The 25,574-nt window shown below is 42.8% G+C and overlaps 1 protein-coding gene across 1 annotated transcript in view; it reads right to left on the bottom strand.

The window, feature by feature from the left end:
• The window catches only part of LOC119017786 (CD151 antigen-like), a 48,109-nt gene that overhangs the window by 11,190 nt on the left and 11,345 nt on the right, over nucleotides 1–25,574 (bottom strand). The window lies entirely within an intron of this gene.

Below are 25,574 nucleotides of genomic sequence, written 5' to 3'. Positions count from 1 at the left end.
TGGGGAGGAGGAAGAGAAAATACAGTCAGTGGATAGTGATGCGATGAAGTGACAGGTGGCTTCAAAAATCTGATGTGGGAGAATTTTAACAAACACATGCAGAGAGGCCAGAGAGGTTTCCACTGCAGATTCGTACAACCGTTCAATACAAGGTTGAATATGTAGTTCATTCAAAGAACACTGACGTCACAGTCAAAATGTTTTTACCTAAATAGGCTTTTTTTCCTGCTTATTCTTGGTGTATATTATTCTTCCAAGATGCAAAGTTCATAAATGAAGGCCTTACACAGAGTTGAAACAAATAGTGATGAAATGGCTACAAGAACATCACAAACATTTTGTTCATCTTTTTGTTTCATAGCAGTCACTGTGCTGCATTTTTTCTTTGTTCATATAAAATATTTACATAAGTGAAACAAATGTGGCCACTTGGGGGCAGCAGAAATAAGTTATGTTCACAAAACTGACATAGCCTCACGTGTTACAGCAACATTTTGTAGCAATTGGCATTTTATACGATTTGGTGCCCCTAACAGTTTCTGAGTGCACCACCACTGCACAAATCCCAGGTATGTAACACCTTGTCAAGCTGTTATTTTTAAAGAGTTACATAGTGTTGCTTTCAAGTTTCCATGAAGTGATTACGTGACATGGCTTACTCTATATCTCACCTATTCGTTTCAGGACCAACAATGGAAAGAAAGTACTATTGTTAGTGGTGTTTTAAAGTGTGCAATTTCCGAGAAAATTATGAAAAAGAGAAGATTGATGATTTATCCTCTCTCTGCGCATATATTCATTTTTCTCTGAAATAACACTTCTAAATCTGCCATGGACAAAGTATCCACTGCCCGACCACCAGACTACAGAGCAGCTCAGGCTGTGGGATCCCTCGATTCATCTTCAGCAAGCCACTATATAAAATAGTTTGTTTTTTCTTATATAACATAAAAGGACTAAAATGTAAATTTCATTCTGGAACTTTGGTGTTGTAAAATTACCTGTAATTTAACCTCTAATTTGTTGCTAAAGAAACTTCTAACATCTGCTAACCAGCAGCCTCACAGTGTCCATCTTATGTTTTTTCTACTTTATACTATCAAATACAACTGAAAAGGTTAGGGTTAAGAGGAACAGCCTCAACAAACCGGTATTGGTTGTGCTTGATGTATAAAAGAGGCCTTAGAACAGGCAATAAAACTTTAGGTTATTTACATAACCCCGGTTCTCTGAGTAATATGAGTGAGATGTCTTACTATGGGATACACGCCTCGCTGCAGCCCTCAGAGGCATTAATCTCATTACGCCAATCCTGATTGGCTGGCAAAGCGTTGTCCGCCTGCCCCAGGTAGTCCCATCTACCTTAAATAGCGCATGCGGATGGCAGCACGTCATTCAAGATAAGCACCTTTTCTCACTCGCACAAGCAAGAAGGGTTGTCTGGTGAGACATCTCACTCATATTACTTAGAGAGCCAGGGTTATGTAAATAACGTAAAGTTCTCTTTTTTAATATTTCGCTCGATGTCTCACTATGGGATGGGGTAGCTCCTGTATTGCCAGACAAGCTTATCTTGCGTCCACCGACCCACAGGGACAAATTACTCTGTTCCAATCAGGACAGCAACACCGCGTGTGCCATGCACGGAGCAGAGACATCCAGCATATAGAAACGGACAAAAGTGAGAGGCGAGTACCAACTCGCTGCAGCACAGATGTCCTGAGCAGAAACTCCCCTGAATAATGCCCAGGATGTGGCCAAACCCTGAGTCAAGAGCACCCGCAGGCCCACAGGTGGCTGCAAACCCTGACTTGTCAAAGCAATCGCCTCCACCACCCAGTGGGATAAGCGCTGCTTTGTGATATGTTTCCCCTTTTGAGGATTAGCCCAGGAGACCAACAGCTGATCGCTCCTCCTGAAGCCTTTTGTCTTGTCCATGTACATGCACACTGCACATACTGGACACAACGCATGCAACCGCTGCTTCCCTGGTGAAGCAGCAAAGGCCACTAGATCATAGGAGAACATGAGCCCACTACCTTAGGCACAAAAAATTCAAAATCATCCTTACATCCCCTGGGGAGAGCTGAGCGCATGACGGATGCACCGAAAGCGCGTGGATGTCACTAACTCGTTTAGCCAAAGCCAGAGCCGGTAAAATCTTGAGTGTGCTGAGTGAGTCCGCTCCCTCCAGTGGCTCAAATTGAGGGCCTTTAAGCCCCTCCAGAACCACAGCCAGATCCCATGGTGGTACCAGCGGTCTGGACACTGGGAGAAGCCTCTATGCTCCCTTCATGAAACGGCAAACCAGCGGGTGTTGGCTTGCTGTTTGCTTCCCAAACCCCACGTGACAGGCAGTGATTGCTGCCAAGTACACTTTAATTGTGGACAAGGCTTTACGTTTGTCTCTCAGGTCCTGCAAGAATGACAATATCACTCCTACTGGCCACTGAAAGGGAATGTGGCCATTTCTGTGACACCACCCCTCAAACACTCTCCACTTACAGTCACACAGAGACCTAGTGGATGAGGCTAGAGCACTCTGTATGGTGGAAATCACACGCTGTGAGAGTCCCACAGCTGACAGGATGAGCCACTCAGGGGCCAAGCCCACAGCGCCATGCGTTCTGGGTGCGGGTGGAAGAGCGTCCCCCCCGTGATAGCAGGTCCCTCCACAGTGGTAGGTGCCAGGGCTGAGTGCAGCTCCACAGGATCAGTTTGTGTGCCAGCATGTACAACTGACGGGAGCGCAGCCCCCCTTGATGGTTGATGTACGCCACCATCATTGTATTGTCCATCTTCACCAGGACATGATGGCCCATGAGAGACGGAAGGAAATGTTTCATTGAGAGGAACATCACTGACAGCTCCAGAAAATTTATATGAGACCACTGGAGGTCCACACTCCAGTGGCCCCTCACAGATCGGCCCTCGTGAATTCCGCCCCAACCCGTCAGGCTGGCGTCCGTAGTGACCACCTTCCTGGACATGATGGAGCCCATGGGCACCCCGTGTGTCAGAAATGTCGGGACTCGCCAGTGGCACAGGGCCCTGGTGAACCGTAGTGTGACCAGCACTCTCCGTGGCCACCCAAAGCTGGGATTCCCTCATGTGGTGGCCGAGATGGACTACAAGGATGGCAGACGCCAGCCCGAGTAATCAAAGACACAATCTGAACTGAACAGATATGCCTGGATGGAAGAGCGTGAGACATGCCCTGAAAGTTTTCACTCGTTCCGCTGAGAGGTGCGCTGTGAAAGTCACAGAGTCCAGGACTAATTCCAGAAAGATTATGCCCTGTGCACAGCATGCTCTTTTCCGCGTTTATCATGAAACCTATATAGAATAGGTGTTGTATGAGGATATGCGTGTGTGCCCTGGCCTCCTGCTCCGACTGTGCCAGCAGCAGCCAGTCGTCCAGATCTGTGGCCAAACAGATGCCCTGCCGTCTCAGCGGGGCTATTGCCGCTTCCGTGCACCATACAAACAGCCTCGGACTCAAAGACCAAAAGGAAGCATGTGGTACTCGTAACAAATCCCCTGGAAAGCGAATCTCATATACTTTCTGTGGGGAGGATATATCGGGATGTGGAAATACGCGTCTTTCAGATCAACAGAAGTGAACCAATCATTCTGTCGCACAAGGCACAGCAGTGATGCGTGTGTAAGCATCCCGAACTTCTATTTCCTGATATATTTGTTCAGAACACATAGATCCAGGATAGGACGAATACCGCTCCCTCCCCTGTTTGGGGACCAGAAAATACCTGGAGTAAAAACTGCTCTGACACTGCGGGAGGTATGACACAAATTGCTCCGTTGTTTAACAGTGAGAGGATTTCCTCCTGTAAAACGCGAGCTGACACTCCCTGAGCCTGGGAGTGTATTACACCAGCGAATTGTGGGGGAACAGCGACAACCTGTGGTGGTGCCCCCTCTTGGCAGAGCAGTGACATCCCCCCCGGGTGGAGTGTTGCATTTCCGCACAGGGGGACAGCGCGGTGGCGGGGACCTAACCCGGAGAAGGCCAGGGCCTTCCGCCGAGGGGGGACAGTGGGTGTCACCATCACGCTGCTTATTTTGATAGTTTTGGCTTTTATTAGCTGTGCCCTCGGCACTCGGCCTGGATGCGGCAGCGAGACGAAAACTTGTGTGTTTGTGCGTGCTTGTGGATATAAAAGAGGGGCAACTGCTGAACCCTCTGCCGTCAACTGTCCGTCTCTCCCGGCTTGCTCTGGCACAGGCCGTGGCAGCCGGGAGATGGGGGTGTGGGGGGCCCCTGGGTCCACGCTCAGAAGCCAAACAGGTGGAGCTGGAGAACAGTGAATGTCAAGCTGCATCACCGGTGGAGAGAGGGGCAGTCAAGCCGCTCTCTTCTTCTTCCTGGTCTGGGCTGCTTGCGCGAGCTCTGCCAGCGGAGCTGCAGCCGAGGCCGAGGGCTTCTTGGACCTGCCAACCCGTCTGGGCAGGGGAGGTTGGGCGGTTTGGGGCTTCGACAGTTTAGGCATCTTAAACTGCGAGACCTGAGAAGCAGCTTGCGCGAAGGTCTTGCGCTGCGGAGAGGGAGCTAGGGGCTTTCGAGGGAGGCAGAGCTGGAGAGTTTGTCTTCCTTTTTTTTGGCTTCACACCGCCGTTGCATCGAGGCCAACGCAGAACCAAAAATCCCCTCCAGGACAATGGGCATGTACAGGACGTCATTGCTCTCTCTGTCTGACAGGATGGCGAGGTTGAGCCACCGTGCTCGTTCCTGCAGAACCATAGCCCCCAGCATTCTTCCCATGGCCTGGACCTCGCTGTGCTAGACACAGAGACACAGGTTGGTGATGACCGGTATCTCCTCCCATGTGACTGGGTCCTGAGTTTGCCCAAAATCTTCACATAACTCGGCCTGATAAGCCGTGAGCAGGGAGAGGACATTGAGTGCTCTGGCCGAAAGCGCCGCCGCCTTGTACGCCTTTTCAGTCAGCACTGACTGAAAACGGTCGGACTTGGATGGCAGGCTGGGGCTCCGGGAGGACACCGCTGACAGCCATGGATAAAGATGCGCTGCAACGAGTGGCTCCTTCGGAGGCATGCGGAGCAGACCCAGGCTCTCCATCACCTCACAGTTGAGGGAAGAGGCTCTGGGAATAGGGCTCCAGCTGCTGTAAGGGCGGTCTCTCCATGGGGTTTTAGCCTCCATTCCTCGCGAGCTGCTATGCAGGCAGGGAGTCGAGGCAGTTAGCTGGTGTACTAACCGTGAAGAAAACGAGAAATTAGCTGGTGTGCTAATTCTCGGTACTCGAACTGCTGTGGTGGGGCGTCGAGGACAGTGCTGACCAAGCTGTGGAGGGCAAGAAAAGCACTGGGTTTGATCTGGTGTGACCGACGAAGCAGAATAAAATCCAAAGCTAGTAGCGCTTGGCGACAGAAGCTAGTTAAGATCTGTCTGTGGACAGTTTAGCTAGCTAGCCCTGGACGAGAGATATGCTCCGAGTGAGAAGAGGTGTTTGAATGACGTGCTGCCATCCGGACGGACACTTCACCAGCCAATCAGGATTGACATCATGAGACTGATTCTTTTTAAAGCTGCAGCAAGGCGTGCATCCCATAGTGAGACATCGAGCGAAATATTGTGAAAGAGAACTTAAAGTTCAAGCGTTAAACTTTAGAGACAAGACTCTGTTGAGCTTTCAAATTTTTCTTTGGGTTGGTTTATCAAAGCTTTGAATTGTCAAACTTCGGGTGACTGGCAGTTGCACATCTCACACTCTGTGCCTTCAAGTGTAGTTTGCTGAGTTTATCGTCAGTATCTGATTTGTGACCAGGCACCGGGGAGTGAGAGGGAAAGTCTGCTTTTCATGCCAAGTTTCTTCAAAATAAAAGACAAGCAGAGATATAATCAGACCAATACCTCGACCCAAATTCCTCTGGCCTGCCGCTAACAGCCCCATAAAGTAGACTTGGTCGGTCTTTGATGTGGGCTCCGAGCCTGAATGCTGAACAGATTTTAAGATGCATTTTGATGTCCTATTGATGGTTCTGAGAAAATTATTACAACATATTAAAAAAAGGCTTGTTGACAGAATCCTAAACACTGTATGACAATTTGTGATGAGATGAATCTACTGCAAATTTATAGAAAGATGGAGCCTTACAGTATCCCACACTCTTCCCATGATTTCATTTATTTGGTTGTGGCTCATTTCAATACTTTGAAACTAAGTTACTTAAGTGATTTAACAATAATTAAGCATGATAGCTCAAGTTCTGCCCCAATGTGAACAGTTCCATACATAATACTGGTCTAAAGCTTGACTGACACATCAGCAGACTGATAACACCTGCCAACTCCTGACTAATATCAGATACACTGTACATATGTTTCTGATTTGCAACAGAGGGAAACTACAGCAAGGAGTCAAGTGGAGACTTGATTTTTGGGGACAATACCAATATTTTACAGTTCAACAAGATTTTTTTTGTTTCAGCCCACTGAAACAGTAAACTTAACTGGGAATTTAATGATCTAAAATGACCACAAGCAGCTTTTTTTTTCCAATTTCCATTTTGCATTTTGATATTTCTGTGATAGGCCAATATCGTCCGTTTCTTTGCCTACGCTTTCTCTTTTACACAAACACCACACACACAGAGATGTGTACAGGGTGTGACAGAGAACCTGTTGTTGGCTGTAGAGACTGAGGCAGCTTAATTTACTGACTGCAGTGGCTCCAGAGTCGTCATGATCTTAGGCACACTCACATATACATTCTCACTCCTTTACGTCTCAGCTGCCATTCTTCTCAGAGCACAGTAAAATTATTGCCAAAATGACTCTCAGCAGGTTCATATGTACAAAACCCAGGGGCAGAATGGGGCACCAAAATCCCAAGTGGTATAAATATTAGCTGGAATTCTACTTCATTCTAATATACTATATCTCAGAGATTTTTAAGGAGAATTTAAACGTCAATAATTTGGATGTGCCCAAGGGCCAGCCACGTGTGTCTCACAGCCGTCCAGAATAATCTGTGGGCCGGTTTTGCACAAATGAATCTGGTTTTGCGCAAATTTATTGTCCGGCTTACCAGGAAAGCTCCTGATCGTCCCGATTGCCACTCCACCCCAGACAAAACTATTCTTAAAACCTCTGCAGTGGCTTCAGACTCAACAGTGTGCTGCTCTTAGACTTCCTGGCTGAACATCAAAATATCTCACAGTAAAGGCAGACTCATCTTTCTGAGGTTGTGTGAAAAAATTTGAACAGCTTCTTTGGCCTTTTGTGTCACAGCAGCAGTTTTGTCAGAGGTTTTGTGATGTCTTTCCTCCTTCACCTTCTTGGATTATCATCATATCCAGTGTTTACGTAATAGAACAACACATGGCTTCAGAGAGGACACACACACACATCTGTATGCAGCTCTGTGTCTGACTGAGTTTCTATTTCAGACTTCATTAGACTTAGACTGCTGCCACTACAATTACTGTGCAGGTAGGAGTTTAGAGTCACACTGAAGCTGACTTTAATTGGTGATACGTTGGGACACCTGTTGGCTTTTGAGAGGAGTCATCGACCAACCTTTCTGAAATGTTGCACTATTTTGTCTCATACAGCTAATAAGTTGGAACTTATTCTGAATCAACCTGTGTCCAGCTGCTGGTGATTATCAATCTTACTTAAAAAGGGGTGCACAATATTGGAAAAAACTGACATTGCAATTTTTTTTAACCCTGTGATATAAAATGCGACATAAAAAAATACAGGAATTTTCAGCAGATGACCTGAATAGCACTTTATGGTATGCTGCACTCTTGTGGACAATTAACCTGCACTGATCTTACCTCTTTTTGTCGCTCTAGGCTGTGTGGTATATGTCGACATAAATGGTCAAACAAATTAGTTGTGTGGCAACAGATGCAAGGCATTGTTGACGCAGAGCATGTGTTTGGTCAATATCATCTTGTAGCCAAAATAATTCCAGTTAACTGACACAGACACCAAGTCTTCCTTTTCTGTGATTTTCTCTTGTTCATTTTTCAATGATGTTACCAGCGACTCACTCCATGTGCAGGGGCATGGTCTGCTTTGGCACACTGAATAAGAACTAATGTGACTGGTGGATTGCTGTGCATGCACAGTCTGCATGCACGGTGTGTGTCAGGTACCCCTGAAATTAGATGAGTTAATTTGCCTGCTACATTGCAGGCCCTGCAATGCGACTACTGCACACACATACATCACGATGACGATGCTCAAACGATATATCGTGCAGCCCTACTTAAAATGGTGCTGAGATTCACATAAGCAGAGTTACAGTTTTTCTTGATTGCTTTAATGCAGCAGTCAACTCAAACTCCACATTTTTATAACAGTTAACACAGGCTGAAACAGTGGTACTTATGGTAAAAATGACACATTTTGTTTGCAAAAGGCTCTAACTGTGCCAAGACATTTGAAATAGGCAACAAAAGCAAATTAGTACAAGTCATTATAAGCAAGTATAAGAAATTGAGAAAGCTGGTAGTCTCACAGTCCACAAAACATTTCTGCAGCTTCACAGGAAGCATTTTCCTGAACAACTGAAGTAGCTGGGGACTTGTTTTAAAACGTAGAAAAGAAGATAAAGATAAAAACTATTACAGCAGGGGTGGAGAACCTTTTTCCTATCGAAGGCCATTTCAGTTTTCATAGCGTCCCTCAGGGGCCATGACATTTTCTTTTTTAAAGGTGAGCAGCTCACAACATCATTTTTATGGCCTCTTTAACTTAATTGCAATAACATAAATATCATGACTATTGATTAATGTTTTAGCCAATTTTAATTTCATCCATCTCAGTCTATCTTAGTGGTTTAATCCAATTAATTGTCTGTTCCTTTTGATTTTTATATTCACTGATGTTTAGCAGTTTAAGCAGTAAATAACCTATAATATACCTCAAATCATTTCAGAGCATTCAGATGTGAAAAAAAAAAATCAGCTCTCATAAATCTCATATAACTGCTTTAAATCACTTGAAAATGACAGATCTGAGTTGTCTCATATAAAGGTTGTCTACTATCAATTTGAGGTGAAATTGTTGGGTGGAAACAGGGAGTTTTCTTTTGAAAGCAGGCTGAATATAGCTCCGATGTCATTTTTCGAGTGATCTGTTTATTTTCACATCAGAATGCTCTGAAGTGGCGAGGTGCTACACAAATTCACCTTCAGCATGAGGTTTCAGCTTCTTAGCAATTAGCTCACTCACAGCAATGAAGCTAGCTTGCGTCACACTGTCCTGGTCTGTTCGCGGTATGGATAAAACTGCTTGCTGGCCAATCAAAGTCGGAGAGTGGCAACTTTATCCATGCACACTTGTCCTTTCAACGCATCCAGTTTTGCATGTTTCGTGCTATAATGACGCTCAAGGTTTACGTTTTCATTACTGCCAAAGCATCCCCACAAACCAGGCACACAGACTTGCCTTTCACTTTCACAAAGAAGAATTCATTCGTCTATCCTGGAAAGAGTGACACTCCGCACCAACTTTTCTTTTCTTACTCTCCATCTCCCGTTTTAGCCAATGCTAGTCTCCTCTCGTTGTTGTCACCTGTCAATCACTGAGGACATGACGCGATGACAGTTATGTTGATGATGTGTTCAATGACCTTGGTCATGGCCCGGAAAGACAGACACCCGCCCATTAATTGCACATTTGAAATAATTTTTCCTGAATTCATTTTTTGTGAATGTATTTATGGATTGCATCGCGGGCCGGACGAAACTGTCTCGCGGGCTGTATACAGCCCGGAGGCCGGAGGTTCCCCGCCCCTGTATTACAGTAAAGTATAAAAATCTATTACTGTAGAGTATGTGAAATAGCCACTATTGATACTCAGTCTCTTCTGTCTCGACGATGGAGCCATATGGCCTCATCCACATCACATTCAACATCCTCTCTTGCAATGCACAGAGGGAAAAATCCTCTTGCATGCCTCATCCAACCTTGACATTCCTCTGCACCTATTTCTCACTCTCATCTGCCTGAGACCTCTTCCTTCATGTCCATGTCCTCTTCCAACACAGACGCTGCACCTTTTAAGGCCTGCAGACTGATTGCTCATTGAAGATTTGTGTGAAGGAGTGTCAAACAGGTGCTTCAGTGATTTCATACTGATGTAGGTAGTTTCTAACAGTTAGGAACAGATTGGTTTCTGTTTGGTTACCATAGCTAAAACAAAGGAGTTTGGACTGCTGGAATGACATCCATGTTAATCCATGTTATGCAAAAGGGTGGGGAAAATGTCTCAATCCTATGAGAAAGGGTTAACACATTTGTAAGAGGTGTCTTGTGTTATGCTGAGACAGTAATGATATAAACCGAGTGGATCCCAGTTTCTCTAAGCAGGTCAATGCAATCAAGAAAAACTGTAAAATACTTTTAAAGAGTGCTTGCTGAAGTGCTTTATAATCATCATCTGGATTTGCCCAGGGGTTGTAAGAGTGTTTGTATAAAATGGATAGTAGAAGAACACTGTCACATTGTAAAAGCTGGAACCAATAAAGTTTGGCTTTTGGCTTAAAAAGGAAACAAACAATTATCAATAAACGTGCTATATAACATTTTGTCTACTAACTGATTATTTGTTCATCAAAGCACCCAGCAGGTGCTGAAAACAAATGTTCTATAATAAAGCTACACATATGTAAATTATACTTTTGCATAATTAATGCTACTGGCTGGCTCACATAATAACTAATAGCAGGTTCTTGAATGTTCCATGTGGTCTCACAAATTGAAAATATGTCCAATTAAGTTGGAAACACTGCTCACACACCTATGCCAACAAATGTATTGGATGATATCTAAAAAAGAGAAAAATAAGATGATCAGTTAGATTCATTATAGAATCAAAGCAAGAGGTGTCAGCTGGTGTGTTTGGATAGTTTCTCATCCACAAATAAAAGATTTTGGACAAAAACAGTGAGTTGAAAGTTTAACGAGTTAAAATGTTAATGCTTCTGAGATGGAGCAACAACATGCGTGCACACACACGCACATACGCACACACACATACACACACACCATATTATGTTCTCCATCTTTGGCAATCTCCTGTGATCCTCCCTCCCTCCTGACAACTTCATTCCTTCTCTGTGATTCATGGCTGTGAGCTCAACTCATCAAGATGCACCATGCATTCTAAAAACACACATAAGCACTCACACGTGGAGAATGTGTACACAGATTTCAAAGTAAGCATAAACATTCTCTGTAAAACATATAACGTTGACCACCTTAAAAAAAGATGCAGTGTTTTACACAGACACACAAAACTTAAACGACATGGCTATGTTTTATGTATGCTGTTATTCATCACCATATAGAAATGAACATAAATGAGCAGGGGTGTGTTTTAACATATTTTTTCCCAAAATGATGTAGAACTTTTTGTCTAGTTCCACCCTTTTTGAAGCCTAAAAGGTGGTCCTGAGATAGTCTGTCATGCAGCTTAATAAATGCTTGAGTGATGACCACAACTAAGTCATGAAAGATTCATCAGGTTGCAGAACAGGCTGGCTGTGAGTCAAGCAGCCTGTCACCAATGAAACTATGAAGCAGAGCTCTCCTTAACCTTTGTTTCAGCCTACAGCTCTGCCAGTCTGTTGCATCATACAAATACAATGGAACTAAAATAAAGTCGAGCAAGAAATACAGTGAGATAAGAAAGAGAAAATAAAAAGGAGAGAGAAAATGCTGAGAGACAGACCATGAAATTAAATCTCCTGTTGAGCATGTGTCCTAACAGTTGACAAATCGAACATTTCAGTAGCTTGGTTGGTCATAAAAAAATGTTTAAATGCAATGTGCGCTTGTTATGTAGTGAAAAAGACATGGCAGAGGGAGGACGTGATAGTAGCGGCCCTCACAGCATTTTTCCGCCTTCAAAGAAACCAAATCTTAAGTCTAGGCGTATTTTGTTTTTTTACAAGAAAGCTCAGGGACAGCTGGTCGAGGATGGCAGCCCTATCTGCAGGAGCCGGAGCAGCTCAGAAGACATTTGACTAATCAGATTGACCAAGTCCACTGACAACAGACGAGCAGGTAGATAGAGACAGACAGCCAATGTACGTTAGTAATATCAGCAATTATTTGTAGAATAGACTATATATAAAGAATAATATACAATTGTGAATATAACATGTGTCTAGATAGAGATAAGAGCCAAAATACAGTATTCATAATTAATTTAACAATAATCCTTTTTGTTTTGATTGAAAAAAAATGATGCAACCCGTTTCTCACAAAAGTGATATGATCTATACTGTGAGTTTTGTGAACTGTTGGCTGCACCCTTAGTATTAAAGAGCATATTGCAGGTAAATTTTTTTACAAAATGCATGTGTAATCTGGTCCAAAAATTACCTTTTGAAAAGTTGATTGAGGATTTAAAATGCTATTCAAGACGTTAGGGGAGATATTTAACCGAAAAGTGACAGTTTTGAGCAAAGCACCAAAAAATTTTGTTTTTTTCAACATCGCGTCATATTACGTGACGAGAGGGAGTTATATGCTAGCAGCTGCCATAGCTCAGTGTGGGAGTAGGTACATTATCAGTCAGAGCAGTTGTGTTGTAGTGAATCAGTGTGTTGTCAGTAGTTTTGGATTGCATTAATTTACTATGAACATGGTAAATTATGGCGTTTGTGGGGGTTGCGCAAACTCCAGCCTGTCAGAACAGAGTCCACCGGTTTCCTAACAGGAAAAAAACGGTGCTATCTTACGTGCCTGGGTCCGTTTTGTGCAGCTGAAGAGACGGGACTTCTCCTCTGCGTCAGCTACAAAAAACGCGGTCGTGCGTGGCGCTCACTTCAGACTGGAGGATTATCATCCAAGAGACCGGTTGGAGTTCAACGTGGGATGCCGAAGCAAGAACCAGATGCCACTGACCCCCGGTGCGGTGCCTTCGGTTCCCACAGCTTCATCCGGACCGCTGTCAGCAGCAGCTGCTGGTGCTGCCGCCGGCGGGCGACACGGTCATGGATCAGGCAGAGACTCAGCTCGGCGTAAACGCGAACTGCGCACTTTAAGTCTTGTTTCTAACATTTGTTTTCTACTTACTCAACATAATGATTTAATTCATGAGAAGCAATGTGACTTATATAGGTTGTTGCAGAGGAGTGCAGCTAGTTTTCAACTGCCAAGCTAATGAGCAGGCAATGCCAGGTAACGCTAGCTAACGTTAGCTTACGCTAGCTAACTTTAGCTTACGCTAGCTAACTTTAGCAACGTTTTTTTTTTTTAAATATAACTTGTCTTGTGCAAAGACACTCAGTCTGAAGTTGCTCAAACCAGTGACGGTGAGGTGTGTTATGCGGTTAGCTACCCACGGTTTCACCAAGGTGGCTGGGTAGTTCGCCCTGTCAAGGAAAAACCATCATATGGTTAACCGTTTCAGTCAGTTCCTAAATATAATTGTGTCAGTACATAAGTGAGTGAATGTGATCTAAAATTTTTTATCCTTCCCCCAGCATATGCATCAGCCCTCATGGAGTCTCTGAGAGTCGAATACTCAAGGTTACCACAGGCTCTACGAGAGTACAGCACAGTTCTTTCCTCCTCTGCACCTGCACCCTTTCCAGATCCCTACAGAGAATCAACAAGGATGAGGCTGTTGGCGCGTATCTGCATTCAGCTGAATCATTTGGTGTAGGCCACGCCCACTTTCGAGCTAACTTTGTGTTCGCAAAATTGCGACAAATGCAAAACCTACTTTTTCGAACTCCTCCTAGGCAATTTGACCAATTTGCACTAAATTTTGCGTGAACCATCTATGGACCCTCCTGACAAAAATTTATCAAAAGAATTTTGATCGTCCATAAAACGCTCAAATTTTGAAAGAACAAATTTCTGCATATTGTGTTGAAAGCAGAAAATTGTGCACATCTAAACAAAATACTGTCTGATTATCACGTAAATGTTCATAATTGTGTTCCTTGGACTGATGAAGCTTTGTGCAAAATTTGGTGCAAATCGGCCACTAGGTGGCGATCTGGTCGCAGCAGTACATGCTCTTTTTTCTGTCTTTAGCGTGCATTACCTAATGCCAGCGGGAGCAGGCCACCAAATTATAAGGAAACAGCTTCCTCGAGGTGTTGCGTGCAGAAGCCCTGACGGCAGCATGCCCCAAGGTGCGTGGACTGCGAGGGCCCGACCAACGCTGCTCGCAGCTTTAATTTTTTTTTTTTTCTTTTTTTTTTTTTCTTCGGACGAAATGATTGCATTTTTGACTACCTGAACATACCCCAAAACTCACCAAACTTGGAATATAAGTCCCACCCAGCGAAAAATTTTATAATCTATTGTCGTCCTGAATTTCCACCACTAGGTGGCGCTGTTATTAAGCACAGCGCGTTTTGGCTAATAACTCCCATAAACTTTGTCGCACATTCAAAAACCTTATATCCACGCGTTCAATGAAGTGGGCTGAGTCTCGTGGTATAGGCCACGCCCATTTCCGCCTACCGTTTTTTTCCGCTACGTCGCAAAATGTCGAAAACCTACTTTTTCGAACTCCTCCCAGGCGATTTCACCGATTTGCACGAAACTTGGCACACAGCATCTGTGGACCCTCCTGACAAAAAGATATTAAAAGAATTTTGATAGGCCAAACAATACTCACGTTATTAAATAACAACTTCCTGCAGATTTCCTGCCAAACAGGAAGTGTTGGATATCTCCACAACGGTGTGTCCAAATGACATGAAACTTAAGATTATACTTTGACATGACTTAATGAGCATGTGTCCAAAAGTCTAGACGATGACCACAAGGTGGCGCTCTTTAAAATCATATAGTTTATATCTCCACATCGCTTGGGCGGATTGACACCAAACTTGGTATAGTCATTGCCACTGCCCCCTTGAGGATATCTGACAAAGGACTTATCAATCGGCCACTAGGTGGCGCTCTGGTGCCAGTTTAATTTTAGATTTGGCCCTATGACCACACCATAACACTTATGGGAATGAAATTCATAGAGGTGGTATAGACTGGCCCCTGCAACTTACACACCAAAAATGACCGACAGGTGGCGCTATTTTTCACTTGAAGAGTTTTTGGCCCATAAGTCACACATAATGTGTCACACATTGATAAACCTTATATCTCCATGTTCCCTGCATCCAGCTGAATTCTTTGGTGTAGGCCACTTTCGAGCTAACTTTCAGTTCGCAAAATTGCGACAAATGCAAAACCTACTTTTTCGAACTCGTCCCAGGCAATTTAACCGATTTGCACGAAACTTGGCATAGAGCATCTGTGGACCCTCCTGACAAAAATTTATTAAAAGAATTTTGATAGGCCAAACAATACTCAAGATATTAAATAACAACTTCCTGCAGATTTCCTCCCAAACATGAAGTGTTAAATATCTCCACAATGGTGTGTCCAAATGACATGAGACCTAAGATAATACTTTGACATGAGTTCCTGAGGATGTTTGCAAAAGTGTAGGCGATGACCACAAGGTGGCGCTCTTTATATTCAAATAGTTTATATCTCCACATCGGTTTGGCGGATTGACACCAAACTTGGTATACTTATTGCCACTGGCCTCTTGAGCATATCTCACAAAATGCTTATCAATCGGCCACTAGGTGGCGCTCTGGTGCCAGTTTAATTTTAGATTTGGCCCTGTGCCCACACCATAACACTTGTGGAAATGAAATTCATAGGCTTGGTATAGACTAGCCCCTGCAACTTACACACCAAAAATGACCAGCAGGTGGCGCTATTTTTTATGTGAAAGCGTTTTTGGCCCATAACTCACACATAATGTGTCACACATTGTTAAACATTATATCTACTTATTCCCTGCATTCAGCTGAATTATTTGTTGTAGGCCACACCCACTTTTGAGCTAACTTTTTGTTCGCAAAATTGGGACAAATGCAAAACCTACTTTTTCGAACTCCTCCTAGGCAATTTGACCAATTTGCACTAAATTTTGCGTGAAGCATCTATGGACCCTCCCGGCAAAAAGTTATTAAAAGAATTTTGACTAGAATTGTCTAGAAAGCAGACAATCATGTACATCTTAACAAAATACTTTCTGATTATCATGTAAATGTTGAAAATTGTGTGCAATGGACTGATGAGGCTTTGTGTAAAATTTGGTGCAGATCGGCCAATAGGTGGCAATTTGGTCGCAGTCTAATTAGTTTGAATGGAAAGTAAATGGGAAAATCTTAAAATCCTCTTCACAACTCATCGCCTTTCAACGTCTTGTTGTGCTTCTTGCTTTGAGCTACAGATACTATTCCACATTTTAAAGAGTCAGAAGACCTTGAACTATTGGGCATGTATTCAGTTTCTAACAATCTTTAACGGTTTTCAAATCATCAAAGTTTTAGTTTCAAGGATTTTTTAGGCTATGTTGTGATTTTATAATGGGTGTGTGTTGCGTGAGCTAAAGTGCCTGACATCATCGCTACAGTGTAGAGCAGCTGGAAGAACTGGAGAAAAAATTCGCTTCAGCTACTGGACGATGATACTTTCAGCTTCTTCCCGAAACTATTTCTTTGCATTATGCCTCGTGGACATTTTCGTCAGCCAGCTCCAGAAGCGGACCATCAACTCAGTCTTTGTCTGGGGAATCATGCAGCAGTACACGCTCTTTTTTCTGTCTTCAGCGTGCATTACTTAATGCCAGCGGGAGCAGGCCACCAAATTATAAAGAAACGGCTTCTTCGAGGCGTTGCGTGCGGAAGCCCTGACGGCAGCATGCCCCGAGGTGCGTGGACTGCGAGGGCCCGACCAACGCTGCTCGCAGTTTTAATTATATTTGTATCTCCAGCTTTGTCTCATCTGTCCACAAACTTTCTGTGAGAATGTCCTTTGGTCTTTGCTGAAACTTTCTGAACCAAAACTGAAGCTTTTTTTAAGTCACATCAGCTATTTGTACACAGATGCAGAATGAAACATACAAGAACACAGTACCTACTGTGAAACATGGATCAGGCTCAGCTATGTTTTGGTTCTGCTTTGCTGCACCTGGTACACAGTGTCTTGAATCTGTGCAGGGTTCAATGAAATCTCAGGACTATCAAGTCATTCAGAAGCTAAATTTGTTGCCCAGTGTCACAAAGACCAGTGTAGGTCACAGGTGAGGGGTCGTCCAACAGAGTAATGACCCAAAACACACAGCAGCAACAAACACTCAGGAATGGCTGCGAACAAAACACTGGACTGTTCTGAAGTAGCTTCTTCTATGAGCCCTGATCTAAATCCTGTTGAACATCTGTGGAAGGAGCTGGAACAAGCAGTCGGGAGAAGGAGCCCTCGAACCTGAATCAGCTGGAGCAGTTTGCTCACGAGGAGTCTACAGGTGCAGAAGTCGCCGGTGGACTCCTCAGAAGAGTTACAGAAATCACCTGACTGCAGTGATTGGCTCAAAAGCTTGTGCAACAAAATATAAAGTTCAGATTAGGCTACGGGTACCATCATTTTTGTCCAGGTCACTTTCATTATTAATTTCCACAATTTTCTTTTAATGTATTGTTTGTCACCTTTGTCAGTTTCAAGTTATTTCAGTGACAATTGTAGGTTTCTCTTCAACAGGACCAATTTTGTCCACATGTGTAAATGATCTACAATTTCGGAAACATTTTCAGAGAGACACTTGGTAATTGTGATTTGTTTTTTATTATTAATTTCCACCCAAATGAGGCCATTCAAACCCTTTATAATCTCCTCCTTCCTCTGGAAACTGCTTTCTAATGGCAGACACAACACAAGCAGGTAGAGGCTTTCTGATGTGCCTGCCCAGAATGCCATAGGCCCAATGGACAATCTGCCTGTATGCAGTGTATCGGTATTGCCTGGGGACAGGGACAAAAAATTACTATGGCATCGAAAACTGTGACACAGGTAGTAATGATTATTTATTTTATTTTTTTTGCATTTAATTGTTTATTTATTTATTTACACCTGTATAAATTTATACATTTAAAATTCTGTGTTGAGCCATATTAACTTTTGTTCTGTTACGCATTTTGTACTAAATGACAATAATGACATACATGTAAGCCATTTGTACTTCTTATATGTGTGTGTCTGTGTGTATATACTGTGTGAATTATAAACATTTTCAGTGTTTGTAAATACTGCAAGGAAGATGCTCATTCTACTTCATACTTATTAAGTCATACAAAGTGATGGTGGCTTTCAATATACTGCACCGTTTACCAGTATTTATAAAACTATTACACACACACACACACACACACACACACACACACACACACATATAGTGTTAAGAAAACAGAATAAGTGAAAGAACTCAGAGTAATAAATTATTTCTGCCCCAAACCTACTCGTGTCTGCTGGCCTGGAGAGGTCCATGCTCCTGTCTGTAGTGCATGTAGGCTATCTGCAGCACATAGGGATTGAGGCAGCACACCTCAAACCCTGGGTGCTGTGTTAAGCACTGCAGTTCTATCCTGGGTGCGATGGTGTCCACTAAGGCCCAGTAGGCATCTACCTCCCTGCAGCACATACTCTCCTCTGCTTTGGACATGGAGTCGCATTTCCCACACAAGCACCTATCAAATAAAAGGTGTGTCAGGACGGTGGTTATCTCGCCTTTTTCTCACTCTTTATCGCGGATGGTAAGTTAAAGCACTACTAACGAGTATGAGACAGGACATAAACAAGCTCTTTAGTTTCTGTTATTGGCACTGTAAGTGTCAATACTCAGGGCTGTATTAGATAACCAATGCTAGTTTTTAGTGGCTGACGCATGATCGTAATGTGTACGATATTGTTACATGAGCACAGCATTCATATCCGTAGCTAATGTGTATAAGCCAACACTGGTCTCTCACCAAGACACCTGCCCTACTCTCCACTAATTTTCCAGGCACCACAGCTCTATCTCTCTCCTCCGGCCATTAATTTGTCCCCCAATCTCTCTCTGGGCTCGTAGTTATATGGCTGTGGTCCGTCGTATGTGTAATTGTACACATTTAAAGTTTCCTCGAGGTCAGAGTCGGCACCAGAATCCACTGTTTTGCTATTGTTCAAATCGGCCGCTCTCCCTCTGCCTACGTCACTTCTGGTCAAGCGTTTTCAAATGCGGAAGTAACATTTTATCACAAAAACAGCCACCAAAGCCTAAATACGGCATGTAAAAATATATATTTTTATAAAAAAAATTTCCTACATTATTTTTCTAAACATTGATGTAAGGGGGGGTCTAACCTGCAATATGCTCTTTAAGTAACAGTAATAATAATAATTAATAATGACATTTTCTATTCATGTTTTTTTCACAGAGTGTGTCTGCTGGCACTACATCTAATTCTACCTCTGTAACGCAGACATTAAAGGACATGTTTCAAAAACAGGCTGCCTCATCACAAAAAGCCAGTTTTTTGTTTTCCATTTTGCACAGTTTTGATACATTATTTTATACTTGTTTAATGTTGATTTTGCAGTGTTTCGTTAAGGTTTTGGATTTGGACTATTTTAATATATAATAAATCCATTTAAATATAAATCTTGGTGAAATTATTTCAGTTTATCAGTGTATCAGTGTATTTTCAACATTTTGAAGACATTTTAAAAATACCATGGTATGCCGATAATTTTGGTCACCATTACTGTGATGTAAAATGTTCACATCGTTACATCCCTAGTAGATATGACCCTAAAGTACAGATGCAAAGGTTAGATGATGGGCAGAATATTCAAAAGCCCACATGTTTTTGTTTTTATATCTTTTTAATTAATTGCAATCTTAATACTTTCAGTTTCGGGACAGCTGATGGGACAAAATAAGCAGCTGAAGATTCAGCTGAGGTTGTGAAATATGATGAATATTTTCACAAAATATTAGCTATCAATTAATTTGCAGTATGGCCTGTGACAATGATAACTTTATCACACATATCTTATCAACTATTCAATATATGGACATGACTCAACAACAAGTGGACACTGGACTGTCAGTATATTGCCTGTTGTGACTGAATGACTACACCCTTCTGCCACACAGGGTCGCAGCCATATACTGCAATATGAGAATTGATGGTGATTGTACATTTTCTATCTATGATTTTGGATGCTACCGAATCAATGTTGTTAAAAATATATTGTTACAAGTTTATATCAAGTTTCATTTATAGTTGATTTGGTTTTTTTTTTAATTTTTTGCACAATCAAAATCCAAAGTCTGATTATTCTTAAGAAATAAAAGTCTATTGCTCTTTCAAAGACTGTTATTATATTACACTACTCAAACATATCAAAAATAATGCATCACATTTAATTTGATTTATTTTTGCAAATCCATGCACATGAATATATGCATCTGTATCCAAATATTCCCAACTAAGTTTGAATAGTATGTATCATTTCATCAGTGGCATAAAATGATCTTATGGGACAACATTATCATCCAACTCAGTAAGTTACTATGACAGTCAAATAAGCAGCAACACACCCTTTAATTCAATGCGCAAGACACACAGGGAGGCAAAGGGAAATATTAGAGACATGAAGAAGTCAGAAAGGTCAAACAGATGAAGTGAGAGAGACAAAAGGAGATAATGTCGATAAGAAAGTAATGTAGAAGAAAGGCAGCAAGGATACTGAGATACACTCCACTGGTGGATCCAGGCTCAGTGAGGACTGCTTTTCCATTCCAAAGGTTTCTCCCTTTGCTCCCTGAGCCATTTCACTGTTCTGTCGTTACTCTACTGCCAAACAGTGAAGCTGTGTGTAACCCACACACCACGTTCCTCTTCCTGTGGGAGAGTTTTCCTCTTTCCCTCTTTGTCTTGCACGGAGCGAGCGGGAAGCGGAGCGTGCAAAATATAGCCAGAGCGCCGAGCGGGTTTTAATCCAAAGGCCAGAGCAATGGTTCCGTTTTGCTCCAGTTCTGTTCCGATACCGCTGGCAGTGCAAGGCCATCCACTGGCTTAAACAGACAAAACATAGAAAGAGGACGAGGTGACAGCCCAAAACAATCTACTGTTCTTTACAAACTGAAAAGGGTTTCAATCGACAGGCTCTCTCCAGCAACAAAGTCGCTGCACGTCAGTTTAGGCCACATCAGGCAGTGTGTCCCAAGTTAATTCGGCGGAAAACGTCAGGAATTTCTCCTTCTTTTAAATTTGAGTGAGCGTGGAGCAATTTCACCGGAGCTGAATGAAACTGTAGGTGAGCGGAGAGCAGTCTTTGACCAGAGCTGTCTGGTATAACTTTGAGCGATGGAGCGAAGGAGTGAACACCCACGTAAGCGGGGAGCGGAAATTCACGCCGCTCAGCTCTGCTCACATGCTCCGATACTACCTTCATCACTAACAGTCTTACAAAAACTATGATATGGTATCCCCTTTAATCAGCTGTTGCCTCACAGCTGCAGTATACTTGGTGATGCTATGGCTGCATCAGCTTCTCTGTGAAGCTTCTCAAAACTTGTGACCTTTATGTTACAGGACACCAATCACTTCAGTGCTTGTGTACTCTCAGCAGGTACCAGGCGCTTGCCACATACAGGGAAACAATTACTTTACCTCTCTCTCCCCGACCGTCCCCGTCCTTATGTTTGTCCTCTTTAACAATCTGGATAGCATCTGGATAGCTCTCCTTGCCCACAAGTTCATTTATTCCCTGTGACTCATCGCCCTAATCTCGACTCTTCAGGATGCACTAAGCCTCCAAGAACTACATAACATACGGGAGAAGAGGTGAAGCACAGACACCTCCATTTACACAAAAGCTCTGAGCTATAAATCAAATAATCTAGACGGACTGGGGACTTCATTCATCGCAGACAGTGCTATAGACTTTTCGATTATGTTTTAAGTTTAAAAAAACTTGTTGGCTGCTCCTGGAAACTGCAATCAATGTTGGCAAAAACACTAGACAGTTCCTTAAAAATGATTTCTATCAACCAGAAACTAAAGCAATTTATATTTTACTCTCTGAAGATTCCCAATCATCCAGGAAGCAGAATATCTAGTTTTAAGTCAAATGAAACTGACATTGTCATTTGTAAAATAATTGCTGATAACGTATATATATTTTAAGAATAAACCAGCAATTCGACTTGTCTGAGTATAAAGCCACAACGATAAGTTGTGGCCAACTATTTTGATAAACAACTAATTGTTTTCAGCAATGTTTCAAGCACAAATGTCAAACATGTTCTGGCTCAGCTATGTTTATCTGTATGGCACAATTCAGACACAAGACAACACATAGTGCTTAACAGGGGCATAAAATCTATCTTGTGTCTTATGTTTAATATCATGCCAGTTGTATGTCTCCTCTTCAGTTCTCCTCTGTTTTCCCCTCTGTGCTTCCCATCATTACCTCACCTGTCCTCTTCCCTCTTCACTCTCCTCACCTGTTCCTAATCCCCTTGTTAGTGTCTGTGTGCTTAGTCTTTGTTCTCCCTGCACTCCTTGTCAATTCGTTTTGTGATGTTCTCTGTGTTGTACCCCCCCCTTATTTTGGCTTCTGTTTTTTCTCGGTTGAGCTGTACTTTGCTTTTTGTCCTTTGACTATGCTTTTGTGTCTAGCTCCCCTTGTGTTTTTGTAATATTACATATTAACATTTTTTCTTTTTTGTAAATTAAAGCTCACTTTTTGTTCCCCCCTATCCTAACTCCTGTGTATGGTCTGCATTTGGGTCCTAAATTATAACCTTACCTTAACAGTAGGAAGACATAACGGAACAAAACATTAAAACAAGTTAAGAAAAAAGACAGGTTTAAAAGAGACAAGACTAGACAATAAAAGTCAGTTTAGTTCAAAGCCTTGACATGGCTTTAGTGAAAGTCAGTGGCAAACAGAGAGGTACGCATTACATGTTAACGCTGCTTCTCCGTGTTTAGTTTTGGCTGTAGGGACTAAAGCAGATCTGTACCTGGCGACCTCAGAGGTCTGGATGGTTCAGCACGTGGCAGCAGATCAGAAATGTATTTTGGCCCAAAACCATTCAGTGCTTTAAAAACCACCAGCAGGATTTTAAACTCTATTATTTGATGGACAGGAAGCCAGTGTAAAGATCTGAGAACTAGAGTGACGTGATCTAGTTTTCTGGTTCTTGTTAGGACTCGAGCAGCGTTCTGAGTCAGCTGCAGTGGTCTGATGGAGTTTTTAAAAAGTCCTGTTTTCCTTTTTCATAGTGTTTGTATAAGATTTGCTTTCTGTATTGTTTAGCTGTGACATAAATATGCTGTAATCAGATCTGCAGGTAAGTGGGCTTTCCTGTCCTACCCTCCATAGAGTGTATCAGAGCAGAAATTTAGAAAATGTGACAACATTCTGACTTTCTGCAGATGTTTAACTTTTTGATTGTGGTATACAGTGTTCTGTCTTTTTGGTTGAGTGAGAAGTCCTGGGAAGGGGCATCAAGGTGCATCGATAATCGTTTTATCATCTCTGCGCAGCCGTCTGAATCGTAATTGAATTGTGAGGTGCTTGCAGGTTTCAACCTCTAGACAGCAGTTGAGTCTACTGAAGAGAAATGCACTGACAATGTTACTGGGCACGCTGCTGTTCTTTGTCATTTAATAAAGTCTTTGGGTTTCACACTGTTGGTTGGGCAAAAAGCAATTTGAAGAAGTGACTTTGGACTCTGCAAAACTGTGAGCATTTTGACAGTTTTTCTGTGTAGATATCAATAAGAAAAGTGATTATTTGCAGCCCTGAGTATTTCTATATTTTCTGATTGTTTCCATTTTCACAGATTAAATCCAGCTATTGGTACAGGTGGCCTATACAAACATGACAGCTTTTTCAATTAAATGTGCCATAACTTTGTTTAAGATGTTATCATTGTCCTACTTTCTACTTAAAGGTCCCATATTATGAAAAATATGTTTTCTCTGGTCTCTACATATATCAGCTGGTCCTCCCTGAGCCTGCCAACTCCCAGAGTGAGGAAAACAAGCAATTCCTGCATGGTCTCTGCAGCCCGCCCACTGGTAAAACGGTGCTCCTACAGGCTGTTCAGATTTAGCTCCTGTTGTTATGTAACGAAATGAGTCAGTCTCATAGGCCAATCTCCTCTGCGCGGTGATAGGAGATATCCGAGAGGGGGGCATTCATCCCCGAGGTGAAGTTCGGTGTGTCCGGCAGTAAGATAGCAGTGTTTCGCAACATCGTCTCTCAGAGCTAGACATGCAAATTACTCTGTTGTTGGTTGTAAAAATCGACATCAGTGCCTATATTCTGTCCCAGCTACAGAACAACATTAGAGACAGTGGTTGCGTCTGGAAACGTGCAGACTGGAGACAGAGACGATACAGAGTTTGGAGACTGTGTTGAAGACAAACACAGCTTTCGCTAGCTGTTAGCCATTAGCTACATGGCAGTAACTGTAACAACACATACCAACAAACTAATATCATTCAGGCACATTAACCATTCTGAAACATCCTGCTGCAGCCACAGAATCTGCATTTCTTCAGGAGCCTCTCCTTCTGGGTCCGATTCTGGGTCAAACTGGTATGGTTGAACGAAACGAGCCACAGTGATACATATATACATCCACCATAAACATTAGCGCATGCTACTGCTAACGCAAGGGGCTTCCCCTGCATAGACATTATATACATCGACGCCTCATGGCGTGCTGGAACGTAATCCTGCGTCGCCGCCATCTTGGTTGGGTCTCCTCACTGTAGGCTAACAACAGAGTCAATCAGAATCAACGGAGAGCAAGCAACGATGACCTATTTTGTGAAGTTTATGGTTGCAATAACCGGCACAGAATTGTTATCAGATGACCGGGGATTACCTTTCACAAGTAAGATTTTTTTTTTTAAATAATTTTTGTGACAGCACCCTGTATCATAACTAAATCTCTGCCGTTTGTAACCGTGTGAAAATCCGGTAAAAAGTCGGGAGGTTATGATTATTGTAGCTGTGGATACACCTTCCTCAGTAGAAATAAATGCAGGGGGGTCGCATTGGAGACCCATCCAAGATGGCGGCCGCGCTGATACATCAGCTCCAATAGGCAGCATCAGTCTATGAGGCATCTACATATACTATGTCTATGTTCCCCTTCCTGAGAGTGACATAGCAGGAAGGGCTCTCCAAGTAGATGTTGACAGACGGTGCTCATTAGCATTTAAAGGTGCAGGCACAGAAACAGACTGCTCTGAATAGATCTCTGTAGAGCAGCTTTTAGACAGCTGAAATTCAGGACTTCGGATGGGTTTGGGGCAATGCATACCGAATACAGAGTTGTCGGACCTCTGACAGCTGTGTGAAATTGATGAAAAACAGTATAATATGGGACCTTTACTGAATGTGACAAATAACCACCATAGGTGAGATGCTGAGAGTTCAGTCTACATAATGATCTCATGGTAAATAGTGCAACATGAGCAACAATATACATAGGGTACAACAGCAACATACAGTCAATCACAGCAATAAGGTGAAGAGGGGAAGAAATTCACCAGACTACCTTATAAAATCACAAATTTTTTTGAGTTTCTCAGTTAGGTCAAGCTTTCTAAACTTTAAAACACTAACAAGTGCAGAATGGCTCAAAAATGGCTGTGTAGAAAAATGGTGTCCATTA

This window comes from Acanthopagrus latus, chromosome 4 (assembly GCF_904848185.1).
Source record: "Acanthopagrus latus isolate v.2019 chromosome 4, fAcaLat1.1, whole genome shotgun sequence".
In the NCBI taxonomy this organism is placed as follows: Eukaryota; Metazoa; Chordata; class Actinopteri; order Spariformes; family Sparidae; genus Acanthopagrus; species Acanthopagrus latus.
Note: the sequence above shows the minus strand (reverse complement) of the source record. Positions and strands in the feature narration are given on the sequence as shown.